This window comes from Sapajus apella, unplaced genomic scaffold (genome assembly GCF_009761245.1).
Source record: "Sapajus apella isolate SASKATOON/1434 unplaced genomic scaffold, GSC_monkey_1.0 scaffold38, whole genome shotgun sequence".
NCBI classification, from domain to species: Eukaryota; Metazoa; Chordata; class Mammalia; order Primates; family Cebidae; genus Sapajus; species Sapajus apella.
In genome coordinates, this window is record NW_022436978.1 from 16,144,852 (window position 1) to 16,160,515 (window position 15,664).

Sequence of the window (15,664 nt, forward strand, 5' to 3'; positions counted from 1 at the left end):
ACCCAGGCTGGAGTGCAGTGGCGCAATCTCAGCTCAGTGCCACCTCCACCTCCCGGATTCAAGCGATTCTCCTACCTCAACCTCCCGAGTCGCTGCGATTACAGGCACCCACCACCACACCTGGCTAATTTTTGAATTTTTAATAGAGATGGGGTTTCTCTCTGTTGGCCAGGCTGGCCTCCAACTCTTGACCTCAGGTGACCTGCCCGCCTTGGCCTCCCAAAGTGCTGGGATTATAGGCATGAGCCACTGAGCCTAGTCTAGAAATAGCATTTTATAATTTTAACTTATTACAGTCTACCTCATATACCATACTATTTTGTTTCTACCTTTTGTGCTTGTTATTATGTATTTTACTTCTTTATATGTATTAACTTTATTATACATTATTATATTTGCTTTAAACAGGCCAGAGTCCCATTCTTTTTTTTTTTTTTTTTTTTTTTTTTTGTGAGACGGAGTTTCACTCATGTTACCCAGGCTGGAGTGCAATGGCGCGATCTCGGCTCACCGCAACCTCCGCCTCCTGGGTTCAGGCAATTCTCCTGCCTCAGTCTCCTGAGTAGCTGGGATTACAGGCACGCACCACCATGCCCAGCTAATTTTTTGTATTTTTAGTAGAGACGGGGTTTCACCATGTTGACCAGGATGGTCTCGATCTCCTGACCTCGTGATCCACCCGCCTCGGCCTCCCAAAGTGCTGGGATTACAGGCGTGAGCCACCGCGCCCGGCTCCATTCTTTGTAAATAAGCACACAGTAAAATTGACTTTTTATGATGTATAGTTCTAAGGAGTTTTGACTTATATGTGGATTTGTGTAACTGCCATCACAATTATTCCCTCTGCTAAAGGATCTAGTGGGAAAAGGGAGCATGAACAAATGGGGAAGTTGACCACAGAGATGGGAAGTATAAAAAGAATCAATTAAAAAATGCTAGAAATAAAAAATAAATACCAAAATTGAAGAATTCATTTGATAGGGATGGGGCAATGTTATAGAATGAAGGCAATTTCTGTACTGAGTTGTAAGGTTTTCATAACACTTTCCTTATTCAGTGTACCAGCACTATTAACATCCACTTATATGTTAGTGATTTCCAACTTGCTACTTCTGGCTTCTAAGGCGTTTCTTATATAATTTCTTAAGCACATTGTTGGAACACTTGATTCTTGAGCCTTTTGACTGGATAAAGCTCTGGCAAAAATATTTCCTTTTTTACAGTTTCTTAAAGCACCCATATAGGTCACTTGTTTTTCATATCTTTTTTTTTTTTTTTTTTTTTTGAGATGTAGTCTCCGTCTGTCATCCAGGCTGGAGTGCAGTGGCACGATCTTGGCTCACTGCAACCTCCATCTCCTGGATTCAAGCTATTCTCCTGCCTCAGCCTCCCTTGTAGCTGGGATTACAGGAGTACGCCACCACTCCCAGCTAATTTTTTGTATTTTTAGTATAGGGAAGGTTTCACCATGTTGGCCAGGCTGGTCTAGAACTCCTGACCTCAAGTGATCTGCCTGCCTTGGCCTTCCAAAGTGCTGAGATTACAGGCATGAGCCACTGTTTTTTCATGGCTATTCCTATGGGTCTCATTATCCAATTATTTTTCAGATAATAGATTACACAGGCAGTTCTTTCCAATTTTTCAATTAGTGACTTTTTATGGTCTTTCCTTGATGAGCTTGTTTCCTAGTCTCTGTTGACCTAGTTATCTTAGGGAACTTTAGTGAGGAAGCTTTGTAGTTTCCTAGATACTTGGCAGCTATTGTGTCCCCTCCCCACCCCCATTATATTATTAAATTCTGAAAACTGGATGGACAGTGGAAAGACAGCCTAGAGATGACGCCCAGTAGTTCCTAAACCTTCTGATTATAATAAAGAATCAGGCTGCTAGAAAAGAGATCAAGTTTCTCTCCACAAGTAGGTCCAGGTTAATAAGTATTAGAATTACATAAGCCTCTTTCCCTTCACCCCCCCACAACCCCCTACATGCCTTCTGTAAAACTTCTCATCTTCTAACTGCCCATTTTATCTTAACACAGGCCAAAAATCAGTTTTCAAGTTTTCCTTATCAAATGTGTTGCCATTCTGCCTCCACTTATTTGCCTAAGTGTTTCTCCTGCCTGTTTTTCTTAGAGGAGATGTATCATAAAATACTGCAAAGCGTGTGTTTACTTTGTGTTGCCTTTTTTGAAACGTAGAGAAAAGGCTGCTATACTTCTCATGTGTTCTGTAAGTGTCTGTGAAACATCCTGTGTAAATTGCCTCTTCTAAGTTTGTATTGCAAGTGTATTTTGAAATGAATTTTACCAAGATTGATCACATCATTTTGCTATGGAAACCACTGCTACACATCTCACAACATTCAAGACTGAGTGGTTAGGCTGGGTGCAGTGGCTTCCAGCTAGAATCTTAGCACTTTGGGAGGCTGAGGTGGAAGGATCACTTGAGCTCAGGAGTTCAAGACCAACCTGGGCAACATAGTGAGACCTAATCTCTATTCTTACTTTAAAAATTGTTTAAAAAAAGATTTAGTCTTTAATTACAGAGTCATACTCAAAGTAGTACATTTTATTGTCTCATTATAATCACATTTGTTGTTCTGTGAGGAAGGCAGAATGAGATATTATCATCCCATTTTCCAGGTTGAGGAGCCGAGACACCGACAGATGATTAAATGAGACAGTACATGAGGAAGTATCTGGGACCGATCCTGGTGTACATGTACATACATACAGACATAAACACACATATGTTCATACTTTTTTTTTTTTTGCAGTAAGGGGAGGACAATTTTTTTTCTTTAAGAGTATATTTTACTATCAAAAGGCAAATTAGTGGCAGCTCTAAAATTAAAGCCTTTTAACTTCCAGTCATGTATAGTGTATCTAGTAAGCCCTATTCAGACGACACTGGTGACATTTCCATATCTCAGTATTAGCTTTCCACATTCAGGAGAAACTGGTATCTATGAGAGTAGTTCAGTTTTTAAAATACAACCCAGAAATATTATAGGGATACTTCCTTAAACTTTCCTTTCTTTTTATTTATTTATTTTTTTGAGACAGTCTCACTCTTACCCAGGCTAGAGTGCAGTGGCACCATCTCAGCTAATTGCAACCTCTGCCTCCTGGGTTCAAGCGGTTCTCCTGTCTCAGCCTCCTGAGTAGCTGCAACTACAGGCACACACAACCATGCCCGGCTAATTTTTGTGTTTTTAGTAGAGATGGAGTTTCACTATATTGTCCAGGCTGGTCTCAAACTCTGAACCTCAAGTGATCCACCCGCCTTGGCCTCCCAAAGTGTTGAGATTACAGGTGTGAGCCACCATGCCCAGCCAATTTCTTTTCTTTTTAATATTTATTCTGGCATTACATACCATTTTGACTTATTTCTGAGGTTTCTTTTTCTGAACAGGATGAGCCTTGGCTCAAATTCTAGTTAAGGTGAAGTTTGGCCTCTACTTTCTCTTCTGGTTTCTCTCCTTTTTTTTTTTTTTTTGAGACGGAGTTTCGCTCTTGTTACCCAGGCTGGAGTGCAATGGCGCGATCTCGGCTCACCGCAACCTCCGCCTCCTGGGTTCAAGCAATTCTCCTGCCTCAGCCTCCCGAGTAGCTGGGGACTACAGGCGTGCGCCACCATGCCCAGCTAATTTTTGTATTTTTAGTAGAGACGGGGTTTCACCATGTTGACCAGGATGGTCTCAATCTCTTGACCTCGTGATCCACCCGCCTCGGCCTCCCAAAGTGCTGGGATTACAAGCGTGAGCCACCGCGCCCGGCTTCTCTCCTTCTTATGTGACAACTCATATCCCAGAAAACTTCCGTTCATGGGCAGCAACAGCAGGTAGAGGAATCTGGTTAGGTCAGTGAACTATGAGTCAGAGACCAGGCATGCCACAGAAATCTAGGATGCATAGAGACTGTCCGTCTACAGGCCTTCAAGCAACTAGGAACTAGGACTATGGGAGCTGAGTTGAAAGAAGCAAAGGGTTGATAACCTGGCGTTTGCTAGGCCGTGAGAGACGAGGGCTGAGCAGGCCAAGCAAGCACAGTTAGCCCTCCTTATCCTCCTCGCTCTCCGTAAATTGAAAATATCTGGGGAGAATGCAGCCATCAAAAACGATGAGTTTGGGTCCTTTGTAGGGACATGGATGAACCTGGAAACCATCATTCTCAGCAAACTGACAGAAGAGCAGAAGATCAAACACTGCATGTTCTCACTCATAGGCGGGTGTTGAACAATGAGAACACATGGACACAGGGAGGGGAGCACTACACACTGGGGTCAGTTGGGGGGAAATAGGGGAGGGACGGTGGGGGGTGGGGAGCTGGGGAGAGAGAGCAAGGGGAGAGATGCCAGATGTAGGTGATGGGGAGGAAGGCAGCAAATCACACTGCCACGTGTGTACCTATGCAACAATTTTGCATGTTCTTCACATGTACCCCAAAACCTAAAATGCAATAAAATAAATAAATGGGGGGAAAAAAAAGAACATATTTGGGGAAAAAATTGCATCTGTACTGAACATGTACAGGCTTTCTTATTTCATAAACAATATAGTATAACAATGATTCACATAGCGTTTACATGGCATTAGGCATTATAAATAATTAGAGATGACTTAAAGTACACGAGAGGATGTGCATAGGTTATACAGGTTTTATATAAGGGATCTGAACATCCTTGGATTTTGTTATCCCCAGGAGATCCTGGAACCAATCCTTCACCAATACTGAGGGACAATATATATGGAACCTGTAGTAAGGAAAATGAAAAATGCTTTGCACCTTCAGTCACTCTTTGCCCCTCTTACTATGGTGAATTCTGCTCTAATGTGACATTAGCCTAGAGTAATTGCAACAGTTGGCTGGCCAACCAGAGAATATGGGATGGGGTGTAATCACAGCTCTTTGGGCAGAAGGGTTTTCTTTAGTTGTTTAAGGGAAGTGGACCTAATTATATTAATTTGTACCAAAGAGGGGGCTTATTATAGCACTCAAAAATTGTATGTTTTGAAGACAGACTCAAAGCAACGCTTCCCTAAGTATGTTCCATGCTCCAGATGAATAAAGGATCCTGTGAGCAAACGCTGGAAAATGCCGCACAGCCCTCTTACTAGAAACATTAACATATCAAAGGTCCTAAGAAGTTCTTGCAATAAGTAAGTTCATTTCATTGTATTTAATGTAGTTTTATGATTAGTGCTTTCGTTGTCCTGCTTAAGAAGTCTTTGCATAACCCAAGATTGCTAAGATATTTTCCTCTTTTTTTTTTTTTTTTTTTTTTTTAAGGTTTCTGGTTCTATGTTTAGATCTATGATCCATGTCTATTACAGTTTTGTGTACAGTGAGAGAGGCATGAAACTTTTTTCCCTCCATAAGAAAATCCATTTGTTGGCCGGGCACAGTGGCTCATGCCTGTAATCCCAGCACTTTGGGAGGCCGAGGCAGGCAGATCACTTGAGGTCAGGAGTTTGAGACCAGCCTGGCCAACATGGTGAAACCTCATCTCTACTAAAAATACAAAAATTAGCCAGGCATGGTGTCACTTACCTGTAATCCCAGCTACTTAGGAGGCTAAGACATCTCATCTTTACAACAATCCAATGTTATTCCAATTTAACAAATAAGAAAATGTGGCTCAGAAAGGTTCAGTAACTTGTCCAATCAAGATTGCACAGCTATTAGCAAATCTAGAATTCAAACCTAGGCAGCCTTATTCCACATCTGTATGTATGACTACTACACTAGCTTATAAATTTGGAAAACTCAAGGGCACAAGAACAAAAAGTGTTATCAAATTAATAATAGGAAAAAATTCCATTACTGACAAAGAATATAAAGCGTTCACAGAAGAAAAAGGTATTTATTTTAAATATGAAAAGATGCCCAACCCCTCTCATAATGAAAGAAATACAAATTAAAACTATGATAAAATGGTACAGCTGCTATGGAAAACAGTATGGTGGTTCCTCAAAAAATTAAAAATAGAATTACCATAGGATCCAACAATCCCATTGCTGGGTATATATCCAAAAGAACTGAAGGCAGGATCTCAAAGATATATCTGCACATCCATGTTCATAGAGGCCTTATTTGCAATAGCCAAGAGGTAGAAGCAACCCAAATACCCACTGATGAATGAATGGACAAACAGGATATGGCATATACATACAACAGGATATTGTTCACCTTAAAAAAGAAGAAAATCCTGCCATATACTACATAGTGGATAAGCCTTGAGGACATTAGGCTAAGTGAAATAAGCCACCCACAAAAGAACAATTACCGTGTGATTCCACTTACATGAGACAGCTATTAAAGTGGTCATTCATCGAAACAGAAGGTAGAATGGTAGTTGCTAGGAGATAGTGGGAGGAGGAAATGCAGAGTTGTTATTTAATGAGTATAGAATTTCAGTTTCACAAGACAGAAAAGTCCTGGAAATCTGTTGCGCAAGAATGTGAATATACTTAACGCCACTGAACTGTACACTTAAAAATGGTTACAATAGTAACCATTTTATGTTATATGTCTTTTAACCACAATTAAAAATGAAAATTATTTTTACAAACTTTAACACAAATTTTATTGTAAATTCTAGAAACAAACACTATGCCGAGGCCATTATTTAACCTATCAAACTGGCAAAAATCCAAAAGTCTGATGACTCTGTTGGCAAGGATTTGAGAAACAGTACTCTTATAATGGGGGGTGTACACATTAGAATAATCCCTAAAGAAGGCAGTTAGGCAATATTTATGATACCTTTCGATCTATGTAGTAATTCTACTTTGGGGAATTGAATCAGATGGATATACGGCATGCATGTATGAAATGATGTATATACAAGGTTATGAACCTCAGCATTATTTATAATAGGAAGATACTGGAAACAACCAAAACGTCTATCAAGAGGTGACTAGTATGTCTGTCTGTACAATGGAGTAGAAGGCAGCTATTTAAAAATAAGGATGTGGGACTCCATGTTTGGGTCCCCTTCCACGAACACTCCCTTTGTGGAAGCCGTCTTTCTCTCTCCTGGATCTCCCCTCTGGAGTTCCTTCCACACTCTCTCGTGGAAGCCTGTCTTCCCCTCCTAAACTCCATTTCTCTCTCTATTCCCTTTCACTCAGTGTGGAAGCTGCTTTCCTCTCCTGGATTCCATCTTTCTGGATTCTCTTACTCAGTGTGAGAGTTAGCTGTTTCTCTTTCCTTCTCCTGTTTCTCTCTCTCTTCAAATAAACAACTTTCTACAAACAAAAAATAAATAAATAAATAAAATAAAAATAAGGATGTTTTCTATGTACTTACATGAAAAGAGACTCAACATATATTACAAGTGAAAACATTTAGAACATTACATATAATGTTATGTGTAAAAAGGAGAGAAGTAAGAATCTATACTTGGCGGGGTGCAGTGGCTCAGGCCTGTAATCTCAGGACTTTGAGAGGCTGAGGCAGGTGGATCACGAGGTCAGGAGTTCAAGACCAGCCTGGCCAACATAGTGAAACCCTGTCTCTACTAAAAATGCAAATATTAGCCCCGTGTGGTGGCAGGTGCCTGTACTTGGGAGGCTGAGGCAGGAGAATTGCTTAAATCCAGGAGGCAGAGGTTGCAGTGAGCCAAGATTACGCCACTGCACTCCAGCCTGGGGGACAGAGTGAGTCTCCATCTCAAAAAAAAAAAAAAAAAAAAAAAAAAAGAAGAATGTATTTCTACTTTTCTATTTCCTTACGTATATATCAAGAAACTCTGGAAAGATACATGGGAAGATAATAGCCATGGCTTAGAGACCCTGATGGGAACTGAATGGATAGAGGATTGGCTGGGGTGGGAACTTTTCAGTGTATAGCTTGATATGTTTTGGTCTTGGAAATGTGAATATATCACCTATTCAAAAAATTCCTATGGTTGGGAATAAATTTTAATGACACCAATTGACTTATACAACAATTTACCAAGTGTCTACTACATGTCAAGTAGGCACTGTCCTGGGCACTGACAGTATGGCACTGAACGAGACGAAGTTCTTGCCCTCATAGAACTTACTTTCTAGAGGAAAAGACCAAATATATATCCTACATACGCAACACACACACACAGAGGCATACATATGTTATATGTACACATTTAAAAATTTTATAAAATAAATACTGCCAGGGGGCTATTAAAAAAAAAAGATTAAATTAGGGTAAAGGAAAAAGCAGCCTTGTGGTGGAAGTGGAGTAGCAGTGCCATTTTAGTTAGGGTAGTCTGGGAAGGCCTCTCTGAGGAGGAGCGATTTGAATAGAGACCTGAATCAAGGGTGTGAAGAAACAATGATGGGGAAAAGCTTTCTAGGCAGCAGATGCCCTAAGGCAGGAGCAGGCTTGCTGTGTTCAAGAGAAAGCAAAACACCTGTGTAGCTGGAGCCACCTGAGTGAGAACAATGGCAGGCAAGGATGTAAAACACATGCTTGAAAGCCAGCTCGTGAGGCTGCTTTGCAGTGGTCTGGATGGCATAGGCACCCACTGGAGGTTAAAAACGCTTTCTCAAAGGGGCTTGGTTACGATTCAGCTAGCACACACCTGTATAGCCTTCCAGGTTGTTAAAAGACTGAAATATTTCAAATCCCATGAGAAAATAGCTGCTTCCCTGGTAACAATGTCACCTGTCATGCTGGCTTCTTTCCCAGGAAACCCCGCAGTCCTCCATTCCTTCCCATCAACCAACAATTAAATTAGCAACTTGGCCCAGCAGAAGGTATTGACTTGGAAAAGTTAATCAGCTCAAGAGGCTAGAATCACGAGATTCAGAAAGCTGGAGAGTGAGTAAAGGTTTTCACTTCATTGTAGCCCTAGAGCCTTCTTGGGACAATGGGTCCTGGACTTACATCTCACCAAGATTCAGCTGGGGCCCAGCACCATCATCGGGGCTCCCCTCAGTACAGCAGAAACAAGAAGCAGGCTAGAGAAATAGACTGAGGTCTGAGATGAAGACGGAGGAAGGGGAAACCCAGTGAACGTCTACATAAATCCATCTCTCTTCTGAGCACTCCTCCAGTGATTTGAAAGGCTACTACTGGCTAACAGCCAGCCTTTAGACCTTTTATTTACATAAAGTCATAAAATTGACATGTACCAGGTTTTTAAAAAATGCACTGTGGTAAAAGGGAACCAGAAAATATCAACCGTTCCAATACCACATGTGACCTTAACATTCTCATAGCTGCATTAATAAAGTCAATATGTTTGTGTAACAATGTGTGGTTCCTGGATCCTAATCTCGAGATGGAATTACAACAGCTGAAACACAGCAACTCTAATTTCATATATGAAACTTACTTTACGCACCGTAGTACTGGGAATTTAGTCTGAAAAATCCATACAGATGTCAAATCTTAAGAAAACAGATTTCTTCAAAGTTGTATGAAATCTCAGGCTGCTTGCCACTTCTATCTGTTGTACAAAGTTCTCACTCTTTGAAAATACGTTCTGCTGCTCTTAAATGTAGGATCCCAACCTCCTGTTACAGGGTATTAAGTTCTACTTTATTCTCATTCATTTAATTTCTTTGAATATCAAAACCTCCAATTTAATGATCTGAGAGACTACTAAATATTTGTTAACATGAATCTGTAACTATGAACCTAAACCAGAGGAAAAGCAACTGGAAAGAACACGAGGAGAAATCTAAGCACTGCTCAGAAACAATCTCCAGGCACTAGATATACACTTGCTTTTATTTTCTAACCATAAACACTTTCACCCAACATAAGGCAAGATATTAGCGGTCTCTTCACGCACTCAAGACCTGTTTCAGCAGTACACTTGCTGAGACATCACACGGATTGCCTTTCCATTTTAAGAAGTAAAACGACTGGTGAGTGCTGAAACTTTCTTTTAAGTAGGTCTAATCTGTAAGATTTAGAGCCAGGTAGAAACTTGATTAAATTTTTGATGGAAATTATTCTTACAATGCTTTTTACTTTAAAATGTCGTAATAGTTTTTTAAAAGCTACTTACACCGAGCTGAAGTCTGAACAGAAAGCATGGAACTCCCAGCAGTCGACAGTTTCCTCCAGACTAAACTAAACTTTGCTCCCTTCCTGGCTGTTTCTGGATCAGGTTCACACTAATACACATTTACAGCGGCCTTGGAAGCTACCACCCAGCAGAGCGAGGTGGGAGGGTTTGTTAATCTAACTCTTGTTTGATAACAGCCGCTTATCAGCAACTTCTCAAAGGTCGACTTAAATGTGTTTAAAGAGACAAATGTAAGGAAGATTATAGGGAAAGCCTGGAAAATCTTATAATCTCTGGTGGCTGGGCTTTGGTTTCCGAGGGGGATTTCTCTCCCATATGTTCCTGGGGGGGAAAAAAAAGGAAAAGGATAGTTCTCCGAGCTTCAAATAGCTTGGTTTTCCTCCTTTCATAAAAATTTCCCAGCTGCCTGAGGTGGCTCACACCTGTAATCCTGCACTTTGGGAGGCTGAGGCGGGCGGATCACCTGAGGTCAAGTGTTCGAGATCAGCCTCACCAACATGGTAAAACCTGTCTTTACCAAAAATACAAAAATTAGCCGGACGTGGTGGCGGACGCCTGTAATCCCAGCTACTTAGGAAGCTGAGGCTCCTTTTTGAAACCCTCCATTTAAAAAACAACTTTCCCTTCCTCCTCAGAATCTATGCATTGCACAATCATGGCAGAAAAGGCCAGAAAGCTGCTTCTCCACTATAGTCCTCCACCATCTCCATTCTCCCCACTCGCTTACTAGTGAAAGGAACAGCACACAGTTCTTGGTAAACATAGTACTTTCTGACATTCAAACCACCGGCTGATCTGCTGGAAAGTGAGAAGGTGGATCCCAATTCCATTATTTGCAAGATAAAATATGACACTGCTTCACCTCCTGCCACATTCCTAAGCTTCTTCCCTTCTGAGCTACGGTATTTCTGTGATTTCTTTCTTTTGTTTGTTCTTTACTTTCTTCCTTTCTCTCTCTCCCTCTCTCCTCCCTCCCTCCCTTCCTTCCTTTCCTTTCCTTTCTTTTCTTTCCTTTCCTTTTTTTGACACAGTCTCAATCTGTTGTCTAGGCTGGAGTGCAGTAGTGTGATCTCAGCTCACTGTAACCTCTGCCTCCCAGGTTCAAGTAATTCTCCTGCCTCAGCCCCCTGGGTGCCTGGGATTACAGATACCCACCACCGTGCCCAGCTAATTTTTGTATTTTTAGTAAAGATGGGTTTTCACCATGTTGGCCAGGGTGGTCTCAAACTCTTGACCTCAGATGATCTGCCCCCCTCACCTCAGCCTCCCAAAGTGCTGGGATTATAGCTGTGAGCCAGCACGCCTGGCTTTGTAATGCCTACCATTAGCCTTTGAAGCAGCACCCATTTATTACGTACTTACTGCACTAATCACTTTATAAATTTTATCTTATTCTCTCCCAGGCAATAAATTCTTAGTCTGACTGTCTGTATCCAATTTGACCCCTTCACTAACCTGGGGATCTTCTGCAACAAGTACTGTGATAGGCAAAATAATGCACTCCCCAAAGATGTCCATGTCCTAATCCCAAGAATCTGGGAATATGTTATCTTCCATGGCAAGGGGGACTTTGCAGATGTGATTAATGTTAGGACTTTGAGATGGGGAGATTATCCAGAGGAGTCCAACCTAATCACACGAATTCTTTAAAAGCAGTGAACTTTTCCCTCCCAGCTGTGGTCAGGGAGATGTGACATGAGGACTTGACTAGCTCTTGCTGGCTTCGAAGATGGAGGAAGGGGGACTTGGAGGACTGCAGGTGGCCTCCAGAAGCTGGGAAGGGAAAGGAAACCGATTTTTCCCTAGTGCCTCCAGAAACAAATCAGCCCTAATGACACCCTGGTTTAGCCAGGGCGGTCTTCTGACCTACAGAACTGTAAGATAAACTTGTGTTGTTTTTAAACCACAGAGTTTGTGATAGTTTATGAGAGCAATAGAAAAATAATACAGGTACTTTAATTTCAAGCTCCCTTTAAAATATAATACTCAAGACTGAATAGAATATTCAAATGAAAACTGATGCAGAAAAAAAATGTGGAACCAGCAAATTCCTTAATCTGGATGTTATACTTTTATAAATCCACATCAAGATTATTTCAGATTTTTAGTGCATTATATTCTTAACTTAGTACTTTCCTAAGTCTTTGCCCCATGAGCTACATTAAACTAAGTACCTAGCTCTACCCTCATTTTTATTTTTCTTTCCTGTGTTGGGATCAAACACAAACAGTTTTCCCGAGTGTGAATCCTGGTTCTATCCCTTACTTGCTGGGTGGTTTTAGGTAATTTGGTTAACCTCTCTGGGCTTTAGCTGCCTCATCTGTAAAACGGGCACAACATTTCACCTACTTTTTAGGTAGGATGAAGTGATGTAGCTCATACAAAGTGCTGGGACCTGTGCCTGGAACATAGTAACTGCTTCGTAAATGTCAGTGGCTACTTAAGAGGGGGTTTCTTGTGGAAACTGAGGAAGAGGCCAAGATTCATGTCTGGATCAACAGAAAAGCTGTAGAAGAAAGCAGAAGCTCTGGGGCAGGGGTGACCTGGAGAACAGGAGCCACTCCAGATTCTGCTAAAATCCTGGGGATGTGCTGGGGTTTGAGGCTTTCAAGTACATGTGGAAAGGGCTTCAGCTGATCTTAGTTGGATTTCATGGGTCTGAGAACCTCAGTTTCCTCCGGAGTTGCAAAGTGAACACTTGCTAGCAATGAATCAATCTGACAAGATCCCTATTCTCCTGGGACTGACATCCCAGCAGGAGGGTGGAGAATAGACAAACCAGGAAATTTCAGGGGGTGACAAGTACTGTGATGATAAGAGAACAGGGTGACTGGGGAAAACTCAATATTCAGGACTCAATGAGAAGGAGCTGAGAGGAATGTGAACTGAGGAGTGAGTGGAAGAAATAGTTTCAAGAAAAGGAACCAGGTGTGAAGCAAGTAGAAAGGAACAGTGTTTCAGCCAAAGGAACAGCCAATGTAAAGGTTTAGAGGCAAGAATGAGGTTGGCTTGCTCAAGAACCAAGAGGAAGAAGGCCAGTGTGGCCAAAGCAGAGAGATCAAGAATCAAATCTGAGGCCCAAAAAGAGTAGTCAGGGGCCCTGTAATTGTGGAGAGAGGTTTGGATTTCATACACTGAGGTGCCATGGGAGGGTTTGCAGCAGGCAAAGGACAGAATGTGATTGACAAAGGAACACCTGAACCTCACAGGAAGCTGGTCCTGCCCAAAGCCTCTGCTTCAAGTTCCAGAATCCCCTCCATAACCAGTCTGATCATACCTGGTCCTTCTTATCTTCCGAGTTTTTAACCACTCCTCTACCTCCCAAAGGCAAATAGGCAGTTTTGAGGTGACCCTGAGCCAAGGCAGCAGTCTATGAGGAGGAGAGAGCAAGGGATGCAAAGCCACACACAAGATGGCTCCAGGTTCCTCTTTGTAGCAGGCTGAGTGGTGGCCCCTCAGAAGGAATCCATGTCAAATCCCTGGAATCTATGAATGTGACTGTATTTGGCAAAGGAGGCTTTGCAGATGTGATTAAGGATCTCAAAATGAGATCATCCTGGATTACCTAGGTGGGTTCTAAATCCAATGACATGTCCTTGTGAGAGAACCCCCTCATTCTTTTCTTAATTAATTTTGGAGATGAAATACAGAGCCCTATGTACAACCTCTTTACATTTCACATTTTGGTTTTAGCCCACTTTACCAAACTATGAAGATCATTTTGGCTGTCCTCTGTCACAGTAAGTAAGCTTTTCAGCCAACTACATCTACATAGTTACCACGATTTCACCCAAATTACTAGTAAATAAACATTGAACAGTCAAGATTGAGAATAGAGTTCTATCTGAAATTAAAGCAATCAAAAAAATTAAAAAATAAAAAAGTAAAAAGAGAATAGAGTTCTGAAACATGTTATTAGAAACCTTTAGTTTGATATTGATCCATAAATCAATATTCTTTGGGTATACCTGTTTGATCAGCTACAAAACCACCTATTCTTTTTTTTTTTTTTTTTTTTGAGACAGAGTTTTACTCTTTTTACCCAGGCTGGAGTGCAATGGCGTGATCTCGGCTCACCGCAACCTCCGCCTCCTGGGTTCAGGCAATTCTCCTGCCTCAGCCTCCTGAGTAGTAGCTGGGATTACAGGCACGCGCCACCACGCCCAGCTAATTTTTTGTAGTTTTAGTAGAGACGGGGTTTCACCATGTTGACCAGGATGGTCTCGATCTCTTGACCTCGTGATCCACCCGCCTCGGCCTCCCAAAGTGCTGGGATTACAGGCTTGAGCCACCGCGCCCGGCCAAAACCACCTATTCTTATATAGCTTACATTTTTGTAGTTGTTCAAACATATCAGGAGAACAAAATACTTTATAAGTAAAGATATGTCCATAGCATATCAATCTAGTCAAACTCTAATGGAAATGAAGATATAGTTCGTTTGAGCAGGTTTTTAAAATTGTGCTGGCTGGCTCTTAGTGATTATCATTTTCTTTTTTTTTTTTTTTTTTAAGAGTTTACAAACTATCAGTTAATTCTTTTTTCTAGAAGTCTCCTTGAGGTTAAAAGGAAGTTTACCCAAATGGAGGAAATGACATGGATCTCTGTCTCAAAATAGCAGATATATAAGTGGAGGAGAAAAGTAGGGGAACATCAGAAAAGAAAGCATGGCAGAAGGAGCCAGCATCGTGTGCCCTTGGGAATGGAGGAAACCAGGCTGGTCATAGCAGGGGTGGTTGTTGAAAAGTACTGGGAAATTGGGTTGAAACATAGAATGTGCCGGTCGCGGTGGCTCAAGCATGTAATCTCAGCACTTTGGGAGGCCGAAGCGGGTGGATCACGAGGTCAAGAGATCGAGACCATCTTGGTCAACATGGTGAAACCCCGTCACTACTAAAAATACAAAACATTAGCTGGGCATGGTGGCGCGTGCCTGTAATCCCAGCTACTCAGGAGGTTGAGGCAGGAGAATTGCCTGAACCCAGGAGGCGGAGGTTGCGGTGAGCCGAGATCGCGCCATTGCACTCCAGCGTGGGTAACAAGAGTGAAACTCCGTCTAAAAAAAAAAAAAAAAAGAAAAAGAAAAGAAACATAGAATGTAAAGTCTAGAAAAGGGGACTACGATTTAAAATATCAGAAACTGGAAGGAATCAAAAGATTTTAAAGCAAGAAAATAAAATAATAAGTAGGCAAAGTATGTGAACAGTTCACAGAAGAAATATAAATGGTTCTTAAATATATAAAAAGACACTCAACCCCACTCATCATAAGAGAAATAGAAATTAAAAGTACAATGATATTATCTTAACCTATTATTTTCACCTACCAAATTGGCAAAGTTAAAAAAGTTTCATGAGACACAATGTTGGTGAGGTTATGGGAAAATAATGGAGGATAAATTGATACAACCTGTGCCCTTGATCACGTCAGGGTCACCACCTCAGATGTGGGTCTCACTGCTGCGGAAGTCTGTCCTGCAGACCCTGACTCAAGGTTGGCTGAATGAATGCACTCTCACACCATTACAGTGCTTCAAGTGGGCTAGGGATGGCCGCTGCTGCTTTCAGAGGGCGAAATGCAACAATTGACCCAGACCCTCTGTCTGTCCACACTTCTATTCATAACACAGCTTCTAA

The 15,664-nt window shown here is 41.6% G+C and overlaps 1 protein-coding gene across 3 annotated transcripts in view; it reads right to left on the reverse strand.

The window, feature by feature from the left end:
- Positions 1-15,664, reverse strand: part of MAP3K13 (mitogen-activated protein kinase kinase kinase 13) — a 183,114-nt gene that overhangs the window by 136,892 nt on the left and 30,558 nt on the right. The window contains exon 1 of one of the 3 annotated variants that reach the window (XM_032298372.1): positions 10,008-10,483. The exons of the other annotated variants lie outside the window; for them this stretch is intronic. The gene's annotated coding sequence lies outside the window, so the exon portion shown is untranslated. Of the gene's footprint in view, positions 1-10,007; positions 10,484-15,664 lie in introns of those variants that run through there. 3 annotated transcript variants of the gene reach the window in all.